This window comes from Zalophus californianus, chromosome X (genome assembly GCF_009762305.2).
Source record: "Zalophus californianus isolate mZalCal1 chromosome X, mZalCal1.pri.v2, whole genome shotgun sequence".
Classification (NCBI taxonomy): Eukaryota; Metazoa; Chordata; class Mammalia; order Carnivora; family Otariidae; genus Zalophus; species Zalophus californianus.
In genome coordinates this window covers 69,664,127-69,680,776 of record NC_045612.1, presented here as the reverse complement: position 1 = coordinate 69,680,776, position 16,650 = coordinate 69,664,127, and the positions used below count along the sequence as shown (strand labels likewise).

The following is a 16,650-nucleotide window of genomic DNA, read 5'->3' as shown; positions in this document are numbered from 1 at the left end:
CCTAATTCTAATTGTCCCTTGTGATATTGTTGTCATTCATTTTTATTTATCCATATGCTATAATCATTGTTTGTATTTATTACTATTTTTAAAAAGTTTTTAGATTAGAAATAAGAAAAATAAAAAATTTTTATTTTTCCTTCATTTATTCCTTCATTGATGTTCATTTCTCATTTATGTAATCCAAGCTACTGAGTGTTTTGTAGTACCCCTAGAGAAAAGGATCAACCTCCAGCCACCTAATCCATTGGTTTGGATGTCAACACTGATGACACAACAAACAGGCCAAGCAGGTATAAATAGGTTTATTATTCATATAATGGGCCTTTCTGAGGACAGAAAGGCAGGCATCTAATCTGGTTCAGAAAGACTTTAGTAAAGGGAGGGGGAAATTATTGTTTTTATTGTGTTTAGAGGGTGGGGCCAAATGAGGGTTTCCATATATGGGCCAGGAGTTTGCATGGTTTGAATTTACCCATAGGCACCAAGGCACAGAACAATCAGGCTTTCTTCTCTGCTTCTGCAGATGTGAGGGAGAGGTGAGTGGCGAGGTATGAAGCCTGTAAGCTCTCAGCAGTCAAACAACAAAAATGTACTCATGCTCCTTACTACAATTTACTTTTGATATTTTACTGCTGACTGAAATGTGTTGTGTTCTATTTAATTAAATTTTATTTTGTTTATGGCACTCTAAAGGGCTTGTGGCCTGAAACTGATAAAGAAGATGGAAGTTCAATTGGATGCCTATTCAAAAACCTGGTGTTGTGTATTTTAAGTGAAATGGGTATCTTAGTCTTATCTGGAATGTCAAAAGGGATAAGATTTTTGGTGTAAATTTGTACAGTAGCTTTTCTATATTGTTAAGGACTGAGTTATGTATCTCCAAAATTTATATATTGAAGCCTAATCTACAATGTGACTGTATTTGGAAATAGGGCCTTTTTTTAAATTTTATTTTATTATGTTTTGTTAGTCACCATATGTTACATCATTAGTTTTTGACGTAGTTTTCCGCAATTCATTGCTTGCTTATAACACCCAGTGTTCTATTCAACACATGCCCTCCTTAATACCCATCACCAGGCTAACCCATCCCCCGGCTAACCCATCCCCCACCCCCTCCCCTCTAAAACTCTCAGTTTGTTTCTCAGAGTCCATAGTCTCTCATGGTTCATCTCTCCCTCTGATTCACCGCCCCCTTCATTTTTCCCTTCCTACTATCTTCTTTTTTTTTAAACATATAATGTATTATTTGTTTCAGAGGTACAGGTCTGTAATTCATCAGTCTTACACAATTCACAGCGCTCACCATAGCACATACCCTCTCCAGTGTCCATCACCCAGTCATCCCCTCCCTCCCACCCCCACCACTCCAGCAACCCTCAGTTTGTTTCCTAAGATTAAGAATTCCTCATATCAGTGAGATCATATGATACTTGTCTTTCTCTGATTGACTTATTTCACTTAGCATAATACCCTCTAGTTCCAACCATGTCATTGCAAATGGCAAGATTTTGTTTTTTTAATGGCTGCATAATATTCCAGTGTGTGTGTGTGTGTGTGTGTGTGTGTGTGTGTGTACCACATCTTCTTCATCCATTCATCTGTAGATGGACCTCTTGGCTCTTCCCACAGTTTGGCTATTGTGGACATTGCTGCTATAAACATCGGGGTGCATGCACCTCTTTGGATCACATTTGTATCTTTGGGATAAATACCCAGTAGTGTAACTGGGTCGTAGGGTAGCTCTATTTTCAACTTTTTGAGGAACCTCCATACTGTTTTCCAGAGTGGCTGCACCAGCTTACAATCCCACCAACAATGTAGGAGGGTTCCTCTTTCTCCGCATCCTCGCCAACATCTGTCATTTCCTGACTTGTTAATGTTAGCCACTCTGACTGGTGTGAGGTGGTATCTCATTGAGGTTTTGATTTGGATGTCTTCTTTGCAGAAATGTCTGTTCATGTCTTCTGCCCATTTCTTGATTGGATTATTTGTTCTTTGGGTGTTGAGTTTGATAAGTTCTTTATAGATTTTGGATACTAGCCCTTTATCTGATATGTCATTTGTGAATATCTTCTCCCATTCTGTCGGTTGTCTTTTGGTTTTGTTGACTGTTTCTTTTGCTGTGCAAAAGCTTTTTATTCTGATGAAGTCCCAATAGTTCATTTTTGCCCTTGCTTCCCTTGCCTTCAGCAATGTTTCTAGGAAGAATTTGCTGTGGCTGAGGTCGAAGAGGTTGCTGCCTGTGTTCTCCTCCAGGATTTTGATGGATTCCTGTCTCACATCTAGGTCTTTCATCCATTTTGAGTCTATTTATGTGTGTGGTGTAAGGAAATGGTCCAGTTTCATTCTTCTGCATGTGGCTGTCCAATTGGAAATAGGGCCTTTAAGGATATGATATTCAAAGTTAAAAGAGGTTATACTCCTAGAGCCCTGATTTCGTAGGTTTGGTGTTCTTATAAGAGGAAAACACACCAGAAGTGCATATGAACAGAGAAAAGGCCATGTAATTTCCTTCTATTTTTAAGTTTGAATAATATTCAATTGTGTGTGTGTGTGTGACATTTTCTTTATCCATTCATCTGTCAACAGACACTTGGGTCGTTTGCATATCTTGGCTACCATTCTCAACACACACACACACACACACACACACACACACACACAAGGTAACTATATGAAGTGATAGATAGGTTTAAAAAATGGCTATGTGATAACATAGTGAGGGGGTAGCCATTTGCAAACCAAGGAGAGAAGCTTCCTCAAAAACCAACCTTGATGGCACCTGGATTTTAGACATCAAGCCTCCAGAACTGTAAAATATAAATTTCTGTTGTTTAAACTACCAAGTCTGTGGTATTTTGTTATGAAAACCCAGGCAAACTAATACATACATGCAGAGAAATATGTGACACTGAATTATATTTTGGGGTATCTGTGAGGTAAAAAATTTGCAGGATACTTTATCCCAAAGTGGGAAACCTTGGACAAGAAATTTTTGTTGTTGTCATTGCTCAAACCTGATGGCTAAAAAATTGGCAGTGGCTAAGTGTCCTAATAATGATACTAATGTAGGGCTAACTGTTGGCCAGGGAATCCTCTACTGCAAAAATGGTTGTCTGAAGTTCAGCCAATGCTAGAGGGTTCAGGTTTGGCTCTTTAAGTATCACTTTATTTCAATAAGAGGGCCTCTGTGGCTGTGCCAAGCCACAAGTCTTGTTTCTTTGATTCAAGGCATAATGGGCAGCTAAGTACAGGGAGTTACAAGTTCAGACCTTTGAGAGCCACATTTTCCAGAAGGGCTCAGTATGAAGCCAGCAGTTCTCATGATAATGGTGTGTAGAAGGGGGACAAGGAAATCAGTTTTTTTGTACCAGACACCCATGGGCAACTTGTGGCTATCATAGGTGGTCCAGAGACTCCAAGAGACATGACAGGAGATTGCTAAAGCCTCTACAGTGACAACAGCTTGGTGGGAACTAATGGAAGTGCCTATTGTATTATAATTTGGACAGTCTAGAACCTTTTGTTACAGGGGACCCCATTCATCAAAGTCAGCTGATTTGTGAGTAACAACATAAACAGGCTTAAGTAAAATTTGTACATAAGCAATATGTTACCTCCAGAAACCAAAATGGACTAAAAGCTTTTGGACTTGTGGTAACACTTGGTTTCAATAGTTGTTGCTTTACAGTTTCAGGGTTGGAGCAGCCCTCAACTATTCCAAATATTACCCAGAAATTTTACTGAGGTTGTGGGGCCTTATATTTTATGTGAGGCAGTGGCTCGTGGGCTCCTTTATGAATATTGTTATGAATATATGTATCAAATGAATTTTCTTAGAGGCTGTCTCAATAAACAATCTTATCTGTGGTCTTGGGGAAATTTGGACAAGGTAAATATCTTGCCTGAAAATACTGTGTGGTATGGGAGGGCTATTGGGATTCCTCATGGATACCTGAGTAAATGTGTATTGTGTTTCCTTAAAGGTGAAGGCAAACTGTGACAGGCTACTGAAATGTAACTAAATAGAACATATTAATCAAACTGACAAAATTAAGATGGTTTCAAGCTTTTTATTTGAGGAAGTCAATAATTTTAATAATATTGGACATGGCCAGCTTTAATCAGGAGTACCATAACATTAAGATTGTAATAATCTACTGTTCAGTGATATTCTTTTTCTTTTCTTTTTTCCTGTTTTGGGCATTGGCCAAATTAGGATATAAAACTGAAAGACAGTAGAAATAATGGCCTCATAGAGAAGTAATATAATTAATGGGTCTTAATTCTTATATACCTTGTCTTAACCTGGGGAAAGGTTCATAGGGTCCCATTTGCTCAAGCTTATGCTAAATGGCAAAAACTTAAATTTTAACTTATTGTTCTTTGAGTCAGAGCATCAATGCCTACTGTGGGATGTCTTAAGTCACTGGGTGATATAACTATAGGGAATTTAGACAAGGCAATTATTTCTGTTGTTAAGATGAGGCATACCTATTTGGAATATCCTCTAAGAATATAGGAGATACTTTGTTTAAATGTAGTGGGATCTCCATGTATAACTATAACTTAAATCACAGTACCCATTAAGGCCATAAAAATTGGACAATCTGTCCATCATATGTTAAAGTTAATTTAAAGCCTATGTTCCAGAGGCACAAAAGGAAATCATGACCCTTTTTATCTTTCTATTGAATATTCTTTTAGTAAATGATGGCTCTTCATTGGTATAAACATATAGCTGTCTCATAGCATTTTAAAAAAATCTATTGTATAGGGCACCTGGGTGGCTCAGTTGGTTAAGCAACTGCCTTCGGCTCAGGTCATGATCCTGGAGTCCCTGGATCAAGTCCCGCATCAGACTCCCTGCTTGGCAGGGAGTCTGCTTCTCCCTCTGACCCTCTTCCCTCTCATGTGCTCTCTCTCTCTCTCTCACTCTCTCTGTCTCAAATAAATAAATAAAATCGTTTAAAAAATAAATAAAAAATCTATTGTATAGATGGGCCATAATTTATATAAACAATCTCTTACCAAGGGACTTGAAATTTTCCCCATTGTTTTGGTATAACAATGCTACAATAAGTATCCTTGAGCATGCCATTTTGCAGAAGTATATTTGTAGGATAAATTCCTAAGTTATAGCAGTCACATTCACTAAGACAGATATTGATTAATATATTATTGAGCATCTACCCTGTACCAGGCACCTTACCTTGCCAGATTTTTTGATCCCCAGTTATAAAAGAAGAAATCCCCCTTTTAGTCCCAACTTTTGCTAGTTGCATTATGTCTACATTGACCATGTTCTTAACATTTAAATTGTTCAGTGTTTAACCATAATACATATGTTTGTTTTGGTCTTACTCCTACAGTTAAGTTTATTTAATGCTTACCATTGGTACATTCACGCTAGACCTTCCATACATTTTTTTTTTTTGGCCTGAAATTTATCATCCTCCTAAAAAGGCTTAAGAGAGCTCTATTTCTCAAGTCCTGCATGTTCAAAAAGTGTGTAAAAATTATGATATATTTTTTGATGCAGGGAGAAGGTAAAAGATTCATTATACATTTTGAGCAGAAAAATACCATCTCCAAGGTTTATGAGTACATTTGGTAATGACCAAGTTACATTCTAGTGACTATATTTCTCATTGAAACCCTGGCTAGGGGCACCTGGGTGGCTCAGTCATTAAGCATCTGCCTTTGGCTCGGGTCGTGATCCCAGAGTGCTGGGATCGAGCCCCGCGTCGGGAAGCCGGCTTCTTCCTCTCCCACTCCCCCTGCTTGTGTTCCCTCTCCCGCTGTGTCTCTCTCTGTCAAATAAATAAATAAAATCTTTTTTAAAAAATGAAACCTGGGGCACCTGGGTGTCTCAGTCGGTTAAGCGTCTGCCTTTGGCTCAGGTCATGATCCCGGGGATCCTGGGATCAAGCCCCACATCGGGCTCCCTGCTCGGCGGGAAGCCTACTTCTCCCTCTCCCACCCCCCCTTCTGGTGTTCCTGCTCTCGCTAACTCTCTCTCTCTCTCTCTCTCTCTCTCTCTCTCTCTCTCTCTGTCAAATAAATAAATAAATAAAATCTTTATTAGAAAAATAAAAATAAAAAAATGAAACCCTGGCTAATTACTGATATGACTCCTGCTTCTAACTTTCCATTTAGCTCTTTATAGAGTTTGCCTAAGCCTTGGAGGTTAAAGTTAAAAAAAAGAAACTTGAATGAAAAGTCTTAATATTAAAAGGCAGAACATTTGCCTACTTAAATATGTAAATTAGAAACTAATAACAAATATTAAAATAATAAATTGTGTGCCCATATACTGGAATACTACATGATTATTAATAATTATACCTTTTTAGAAATCACAAGTGTTGGCAAGGATGTGGAGAAAAAGGAACCCTGGTGTACTGTTGGTGGGAATGCAAATTGGGGCAGGCACTGCAGAGAACAGTATGGAGGTTCCTCAAAAAATTAAAAATAGAATCACCATATGATCCAGTAATTCTACTATTGGGTACCAACCCAAAGTAAATGAAAACACTCATTCAAAAAGATATGTGCATGCCTATGTTTATTGCAGCATTATTTACAATAGCCATGATATGAAAGCAGCCCCAGTGTCCATTGATAGATGAATGCATAAAGATGTGGTATATATATATAATGGAATATTACTCAGCCTTAGAAAAGAATGAAATCTTACCATTTGCAACAATATGGATGGACCTAGAGGGTATAATGCTACGTGAAATAAATCAAATAAAGACAAATACCATATGATGTCATTTATATGTGGAATTTAAGAAACAAAACAATCAAAGAAAAACAGAAACAAAAAAAGACTTAAATACAGAGAACTGGTGGTTGCCAGAATGGTGGTGGGGGGGGATGGGTGAAATAGATAAAAGGATTAAAAGTACATTTGTGATGAGCACTGAGTAATGTATACAATTGTTGAATCATTATATTGTATGCCTAATACTAATATAATATTGTATGTTAATTATACTTCCATAAAATTGTTTTTAAATATGCTTTTAAATATAAATTAAATTACAGGAAAACACTAATGCTATAACGGTAAGTTTCTTTTTATAAAAGCAGGATACAAAAATATATGCTTACTAGCAGTTAAAGTGGGGTTTGGAGGGAAGTATTAGTTGATATTATAATTAATTCTGCCTTGTTGGAGCCTCCCATCCTGCATTTACTACTTTTATGCAAACTGGTGCAGCCACTCTGGAAAACAGTTTGGAGGTTCCTCAAAAAGTTAAAAATATCACTACCCTATGATCCAACAATTGAACTACTAGGTACAAAGAATACAAGAATACTAATTCAAAGGGATACATGCACCCTGATGTTTACAGCAGCATTATCAACAATAGCCCATTTATGGAAAGAGCCCAATGTCCATCAACTGATTAATGTATAAAGATGTGGTATATTTATACAATGGAATATTACTCAGCCATAGAAGAGAATGAAATCTTGCCATTTGCAACATGATGGAACTAGAGAGTATTATGCTATGTGAAGTAAGTCAGAGAAAGACAAATACCATATGATTTCACTCATATGTGGAATTTAAGGCACAAAACAAATGAGCATTGGGGAAAAAAAAGAGAGAGGCAAACTAAGAGGCTCTTAACTATAGAAAACAAACTGATGGTTACCAGAGGGTAGGTGGGCAGGGGATGGTTTAAGTAGGTGATGGGAATTAAGGAGTACACTTATTATGATGAGCACTGGCTTTTGTAAGTGTTGAATCACTGAATTCTACACCTGAAACTAATATTACACTGTATGTTAACTAACTGGAATTCAAATAAAAACCTTTTTAAAAAGAAAATGACTATTTTTTCAATTATAAAATTAATATTAATCAATATTAATAAATTATAAATATTATGGATATGTAAAGTACTTAGAACAGTGTCTGGCACATAGAAATAGTACAATATAAAGTGTTTGTTGTATAAAGACAATGAATTAATTCATATATAGATAGATATAGATATCTCCATTTTGGCAATGAAAGAACATGATTAAAGGTTACTTACAATAGACCAATGCTTCTCTAGTTCCTCTTCGGATTCCTCTTCCTGGACAGGGTACTGTTTTTGCAAAATGTATGAATTATAAAACCTGAAATTCAGTAATCTCTAACCAAGGAATGCTCTTTCATCTTTAATAAAGCTTCTCCCTTTCATCCACTGGTTCTCTGCTCTCTAGACCTCTCACCCACCTTCTTAGCTCTCTTTCTCCCTCCTCTATTCTCTCCCCTCCTTTTTTTCTCCCTAGCAAAGCTCCAACTTCTCCCAGGCCAGGCCCCACCTGGGCTTTGCTCCCACCCCTCCCTCTCCAGCATTCTATTAACCCTCTCCCCTCTTGCCAGTCAGGCCATTCACTGTCTCCTAGAGCCTAGAGGCCATCCATTACCCATTCCCTGATAAACCCATCTCTGCTTGTCCCTCTTTCCTTCCTCCCCTCCCTCTTTTTTTCTCCTGTCACATCAACATCCGCCTCAGCCACTCTACCTCCTTGCTCTTTCACTCCCTTCTCATGAGTTTCATGGAATCTGGCAGCTTTACCTTCCCTGGCCCTTTCCTCTATGATATTCTTATATACATGAATAAATATTATTTTACATCTCTTTTGGTATAAGATAAGATAAGATATATTATATATATATATAATATAATAATCCAGGCTGGATTAATTATGTATACATTATTATAATTACATTTATTTTCCTTCTGATTTTAAGAGAAATTAAAACATTTTTGTGGACTCTTAAAAACGTAGTGGGCATATTGTACCCAAAGGATAAGTCTGACCTGCCAATACCTTCCACCCAAATCTTCCACCTGGCACTTGAAGGGGCAAGGCCATATCCTTTACTCCAATACCCTCAGAAGAAACAGTGTTTAACACTCATATTAATTTACTTTGGAATAAGCATGAGGAAAAAAGCTTAACTAATTATATAACTAATTTCCATGGAAGACAGAAACATTACAGAAAAGAAAATGCACACTTTAACCCTATTTTGCAGAAGTACATGGTACAATTTACGGCAGGCTTTAGGAAAAGTGGTTTTAACTATACCTCACTGATAAGCAATAATGCAACTGGTTTCTGAGTCAATCACCATATCATATAAAATATAGGAACCTATAAACAAGCTAACAGTTAATTACAATAAATGTGGATTTGCTACAAATGTTTATTCTTATGCTAGTAGTTTCTCAAATTATAAATCAAATGAATTTTCGTTAGTATTAACTTGCTGCATTTGTATAACAATGATGAGAGGAAGGCATAGCTAGTGTAAACAGAATAAATCCCATTTATTGACAGGGCTGGAAGCAGGGTAATCTTGCTTTGCTTTTTCCAAGAAAAAACATCTCTAAACAGATATGTCTCAGTTACCAATTCTGGTAATTTTCCATGGCTAGAAACCAATAGTAACATGACAAAAGCCATGGAGTCACAATAGCAAGGTATTCATATGCTTAGAGAATTCACTACCTTCTACATTTCTTGAAAAAGTTTATACCACCAGAGGGGTAGGTGGAATGCATTGTTAAATATATTTGAAGATAGTTTTATTCTGAGACTACCAGGAAGAGACACACACATTATGGCCATATGTAACTTATGGTTAAATTTTGGTTATTGTAAATGTAGGCTCTTAATGTGGAGACCCACATACAACAACCACCCTGCTTCAGAAGTTAGTATCTTATGCTTGGGAGTTCAGGCCTTGGCCTTTAGCACCCTCAACAACAGCCACCCTGTTCTCATAAGTGACTCTGTCAGAAACCAAGTTTGTTTTGTTCCCTCTTATTTGACCTCAAGTGCTTCTCCTGTAAAGTATAACACGGCTCTTGGGATGACAAAGGTGCAGTAAGGTATGAGCTATGAAAACATCTTCCTTATCTTCATTGGCATCCAGGCCCCACTGATAGGTACTGAAGAAGTTGAAAAGGGACTCTCAGGGAAATTCCTGGGTCACTGTGTGCATCCATCACTAAAACCTGTGCTTTTTCGGGACTTTTTGCACAGTGACATTCTTTCCCTCCTTCTGATCTGTCTTATTTTTTTTTAAGATTTTATTTGTTTGACAGAGAGAGACACAGCGAGAGAGGGAACACAAGCAGGGGGAGTGGGAGAGGGAGAAGCGGGCTTCCCGCCAAGCAGGGAGCCCAATGCCGGCTCAATCCCAGGACCCTGGGATTATGACCTGAGCCGAAGGCAGACACTTAACTACTGAGGCACCCAGTCGCCCAGTTGCCCCCTTCTGATTTGTCTTATAAACAATGCAATGCTCCACCCCAGATCCCTTAAAGGGATGGGAGTCAAGAGTAAAGGAACTTAGACTTGAGTGTATAAGTTTTGGTCAACACCTCATTTGTGAAGTAGTTGCTGGGTTCAAAGAGAAATTTCAGAGTGAAGGTGAGGGGCTCATCAGGTTTTAAAAACCTGATTTGAAGAACTCTCAAGTGCTTCAGAATGGGCTTGTCATATTTTTGAATCAAGGGAGTGACCTCTTCAACGTTCTTTAGAACCGTGAGCCAGAAATTGGGGGTCCCTGTAGGATCCTCTGTCTCCTCATCCATATTTTGTCCCTCTATTCCTCCATACTCCCCAAACACTTTCTTCACATTTTCGAAAGCTTTTTAACAATACTTGTCCAAGTCCTCATACTCTGTATTCTCCTCCAGACCCTGCATCTGAGCATCAGAATCATCTTCCACCCCAATATAACCATAGTCCTTGGCCTTGGACTTTACCTCACACTCCTCTTTTGTGGGTTAGTACAGTGTATTGATGATCTGGCATCTCTTTTCCAAAAAGGGCCTGTAGATATCAGGATATTTCCTCTCAATGGGATGAAAATCCTTCAGGTTCTTGGCCTCTAGGCCTGCAGATTTGGCCAGAAGCTTTTTGAGAGCATACACTCGGTACTTTACTGCCAGAGGCTCTCAATAAAGTCCTCATCTAAGGAGTATCCCATCAAAGGCTATCGAGAGGCTGTGGCTGCCCCAGGGCCAATTGGTGGGCTCACTTCACTGGCTGTGCCAGGTTCCCCAAGACCTTCCATTGTTACTTTCTAATAGGAAAAGATTCACAGAGTGGAAGAGATGGCTGTAGCCCAGGCAGTGGGCACTAGCAGAGTCTAAGATGGAGGCAGAAGTTGAAGTGGAAATGGCTTCAGCTGTGGCTGCTGTGGAAACTGGCCTGAGGTGGATGAAGAGGTGGAAGGGCAGGCGAGCACACTACCAGAGCAGGCCTAAAGCTGCAGCAGGAACAACTGATTAAACAGCCTTCCCCTCTAGCTGCCTTGGCAAAAGGAGGTGGTGCCACAAGCCCCTTGTGCAGATGACATAATCACCTTATTTGTTGAGCAGCTGTCATTGGCAAATCTTTGTTCAATGAATGATTAGATCTAGCAAACCTCCAGTGCCACCCATCTTCCCTGTGGTAGCAGCTCCAAAACTTCTAGACCAGAGGGGTTTACTGAGGACTGATCTAGAGGGGAGATCTTAAGTAAGCCTGAGAAAATTTGAGCCTGTAAGAGCAAAGAATGCAGGCGAGGGGACTTTTTAGAGGCTAGAAATGTGACTTCCAAGCCTCTCTTATGTAGAAGATTAATAATCTAATACAGATGACCACTAGTAGAGTGTTGTTCAAGAATCTCTTCAATAACATCTATGCTTTCCTTTTATCTATGTTTAACAAATATTGCGGTTAAAAAAATTCAAAAAGAGGGGTGCCTGGGTGGTTTGGTTGTTTGAGCGTCTGCCTTCAGCTCAGGTCATGATCTCAGGGTCCTGGGATTGAGCCCCACGTCAGGCTCTCTGCTCAGCGGGGAGTTTGCTTCTCCCTCTCACTCTCCCTCTGTGCTCTCTCTCTCTCTCTCAAATAAATAAATAAAATCTTTAAAAAGATTTCAAAAAGAGCTTAAGGGTGCAGCTATAATGTCAGCTCTAATTTACCAAAAGAAAAAAAATGCACAAAAAAACCCCGCAAAAAAAGAATGCCCTCAGCTCATTCACCTCGTTATTTTTGCTCCAATGCAAGGACATGTGCAAAAAACAAAACACAAGCATTTTTACATTCAAATATATAAACAAAAGAGAAGGGGGTAAAACACTAAAATATCTTTCCCTGCTTGACTTATTTCACTTAGCATAATACCTCATATGTGGAACATAAGGAATAGCACAGAAGACCACGGGGGAAGGGAGGGAAAACTGAACGGGAAGAAATCAGAGAGAGAGACAAACTATGAGAGACTCTGGACTCCAGGAAACAAACTGAAGGTTACAGAAGGGGGGAGTGAGAGAGTGGGGTAACCAGGTGGTGGGAATTAAGGAGGGCACGTTATGTGATGAGCACTGGGTGTTATACGCAACTAATGAATCACTGAACACTACATCAAAAATTAATGATGTACTATATGTTGGCTAATTGAACATAATAAAAACACTTAAATATCAACAGTGAGGATCTGATGATGTTACTCCTTACGGATTGTTTATTTTTTAGTTCTGGATTTTCAAAATCTCTATGAAGAATGTGCATTGTCTTAAAATTCGATCAATTCTGACATTTCCTGGGGAAGAATGAGATGAGATGGAATGGGGTGGGAGTAAAGAAGGGCCTATGGTGATCAGGGTACAATTTTATGTATGACTAGTTAATACTATACACCTGGATTATCAATATCCCAGAGTACTGCTGATGAATTGCAAATTATCCTTTCTCCATGTAGGCTCTTTTGGAAATAAAATGAGGATACTCAAATATGAAGTAATATTCCTGAAAGCAAAACATTTGCACTGATATTCTGAATAAATTGGAAATACTCAATGACTCAGCACTAGGGAAAAGGTTAAAAATGTGATAATGTCTTAACAAGATGGAATGCCATGCAGCATTAAAAAAATGCCTAGGGTGGGGAAAACAGCTAGTTTTTTTCTTGTCCACATTTCAGTAAAGTTCACATATAACTTAAAGACTTTATTTTTAAAGAGGGTTTGTTATATTCCAGACCTAACAGTTCACTGTTTAGTGTGATAATCACATAAATAATCAGACTGTTAGTGTATTTCTTTCCAGGTTTTTAGGTGTATGTGTGTATTTTAGTTTTAGAAAACCACAAACACGGTATTATTTCAATGCTTCTTCTTGCCTCCTTTTTAGATGATAGGTGTCTAGGGATGTTTGATTAGTTGTTTTATATTTGATGCAGTGGCTCTGCTACTTTCCACACCTCCAAATTTCCACATAATAAACCCTCTTGAAGATAATGAGTAAAAGGAAGAGGAAGAGGAGAGAAGAAATGAGAGTAGAAAAAGGAAGAGAAAGAGAACAGGGATGAAAATCTTCTCATTAGGCTAAAAGACACCTATTAAGGAGTCATAAAAATGAAAGGTTCTAGAGGCAGTCTTGTGTGGAGGATGGAGAAAGGAGCTTAAGTAGCATATAAAGAAAAGATGTTTTTCCCTCAGTGAATATCATGTAAATATTTAACCACTCCAATTATGTCTGTGTATGTGCATGTGCACACTGTGTTTGATTAAAACCTATCTCATTTAAAATAGACTGAAAAAAGAAAACTCAATGATATATGCAGTCTCAGGCTTACATGTCAGTCCTATAGTTCCATAGCTGAATGTACGGCTTTATCCTACACACTCTAAGAATTTCTAAACACTCACTGCCATCATCTAATTTCTAGAGGACAAGAAGAAAAAATTTTGGATGTCAGCTTTGAGAAACAAAACTGGTTTCTGTAGGATTAAGAAGGCTAAGACCGACACAAATTCTTTTTTTTTTTAAATAGTCACCATGCCCAGCACAGAGCCCAACAAGGGGCTTGAACTCACAACTCTGAGATCAAGACCTATGCTGAGATCAAGGGTCGGATGCTCAATTGACCAAGCCACCCAGGTACCCCAAGACTGACACAAATTCTGAGATCCAAATACAATGACAGAAACACAAATAACACTTGAACTACTTCTGTTTAAACTTACAATTCCAGTTGCAATTACTATATTGCCCTTAAAATGTGATTTATGCACATTCCAATTATATAAAATACTAGAAAAGTTCTTTTTATTTTGCATGTACTAACAATTCAGTAACTATTGCAAACTCTTTCTTCCAAATTTTTTACCCTAAATCTCCATAAGCACAAATATAAATTACCAATTTCCAAACAGTGCACTCTGCTTTAGTGTGTCTTTCACTTAACTATGGAAATTGTTGCCTCTATTATAATACCACAGAATTTTAATTAGCTAATAATAAAAATCCTACATAGCCCTATGATAATTCCAATTTTAAAACAATGGAATAAAATCAGAAAAGCAGGTTAGCCTTCTAAATCAGAACAGTGACACAAGTATTGGATGTACACTTTCTGGCAGGTTATTTTTATCTGCCTGTCTATGTATCCAGACACACCCTTCAGCTGTGTAGTACATGAAAGTAGTCCTTCCAAACATAGGGCAATTTAAATCACCTGGGTTTATTTCAAAATATTAAGTTTAGAGAAACTAATCCATGGGTTTCCAAAAAAACATAAAATCTCTAATGAATTGACTGAATTGTCTTCTGATAACAGTGTAGCTGATACAAAAATTCTCCTTTGGAACTTGTATAATAGCATGAAGAAAACAAGTCAGTGTGGCTGTAGGTTTGACTTCTTTATGGATAGCTGCCAAGTGCTTTCACTGGGCTTTAATTTTTTTATTTATTTTAGAGAGAGAGCACAAGTGGGAGGGGCAGAGGGAGAGGAAGCCCAGAGCAGGCCTGATCTCAGGACCATGAGATCACAACCATGAGATCACAACCTGAGCTGAAACCAAGAGTCAGATGCTTAACCAACTACACCACCCAGGTGCCCTTTCCCTGGGCTTTTAAATCCCCAGTATAATAACTCCACTTCACTACCAAAAACAACTATCCCAGTGACTGACCTCCCAATAACATCCCTTAAAAATAAACAATGAGTTTTTATAAAGTCACACCATTCTTACATCTTACATAGACTATGCTTAATGGTTGTTCTTATTTGTTAACCACATAAGGATAAATAATAAAAATAAAAATCCTACCTACAACTTCAGCTATTTTTGTCATGTTATAACTTCCCTGACCTTTACAGCTTTGCTATTATTTGAACTAAAAATGAACTTTGGGAAAATAAAAGGCTATATAAGCTTACAGGTAGAAATCATTTATTTTTCTAAAAGCACTCCTAATCCTTTTCAAAGTGTGTTTTATGAATGCCTTTTTGTTTGGATCTTAAGAGTTCTATTATGAAATCTTCACAAAATATATCCCCCTCTAGCTTCTCCACCTGGAAAATAATGCTTTGGGTCATACAGCTAATTAGCAGTAATGTTGGAAATAAATTGCAGCTCTCCTAAGTCCCTTCCCACATTCTATCCCACATTAAATTTATAAAAATCATCTAGGAAAAATTATCAATATTCTTCCAACAATAGGAAAAACTGCTACATATCATAATCTTGAGGAAAAGAAAACAATCTGCTGACATTGGGAGTTGGTCTGGCACACAAATAGCCCTTGGTACTCTCCTTTTGCAATATAAACAGTCTCACAACACCAACATAAGAGAAGGCCACTCTGTGACAGTGATGGACTAAGATAAAAAAAGACACTACTCTGTAATTATGTCTGAACACAGAAAAATACACGGACATTGTCCAAAGCACAAAAATGACCAAACATACTCCTACCCTGGCCAGTATGAGTAAATGATGTTACTTTACCAGTTTTAGCTTTATTTTGAGATAACACATTTTAAAAGATACCTAAGTCGATCATCTTTACCTTTGTCTTTTGTCCATCTGTATGTCTTCTTTGGAAAAATGTCTATTCAGGTCCTCTGCCCATTTTCAAATCAAATTGGTTTTTTGGTGTTGCGTTGTTTACATTCTTTATATATTTTGGATATTAATCCCTTATCTGATATATCATTTGTAAATATCTTCTCTCCTTCAGGGGGCTTTTTCTTTTGTTGATGGTTTCCTTTGTGTGCAAAAACTTTTTATTTAGATGTAGTCCCAGTAGTTTATTTTTGCTTTTGTTTCCCTTGCCTCAGGAGACATGTAGAAAAAAAGTTGCTACAGCTGGGGTGTCTGGGTGGCTCAGTCAGTTAGGTGTCCAACTCTTGATTTTGGCTTAGGCCATGATCTCAGGGTCGTGAGATCAAGCCCCACATAGGGCTCCACACTCAGTTGGAAGCCTGCTTGAGATTCTTTCCTCTGCGCCTCCCCCACCTCACTCACGTGCACACACTCTCAAATAAATAAATCTTTTTTTAAAAAGGTTGCTACAGCCAATGTAAAAAAAGTTACTGCTTATGTACTCTTCTAGGATTTTTATAGTTTCAGGTCTCATAGTTATATCTTCAATACATTTTGAGTTTATTTTTGTGTATGGTGTTAAAAAGCAGTCCAGTTTCATTCTTCTACATGTAGCTGTCCAGTTTTCCCAACACTATTTATTAGACTGTCTTTTTCTCATTGGATATTCTTGAGTCCTTTATCATAGATTAATTGACCATATAAAGTGTGGGTTTATTTCTGGGCTGTCTAT

The 16,650-nt window shown here is 37.9% G+C and overlaps 1 protein-coding gene across 3 annotated transcripts in view; it reads right to left on the bottom strand.

Moving 5' to 3' along the window:
* The window catches only part of LOC118356575 (doublesex- and mab-3-related transcription factor C2-like), a 341,912-nt gene that overhangs the window by 277,156 nt on the left and 48,106 nt on the right, over positions 1-16,650 (bottom strand). For 2 of the 3 annotated variants that reach the window (XR_004819848.1, XR_004819850.1), the window contains exon 2: positions 8,067-8,120. The exons of the other annotated variant lie outside the window; for it this stretch is intronic. The gene's annotated coding sequence lies outside the window, so the exon portion shown is untranslated. The remainder of the gene's footprint in view (positions 1-8,066; positions 8,121-16,650) is intronic. 3 annotated transcript variants of the gene reach the window in all.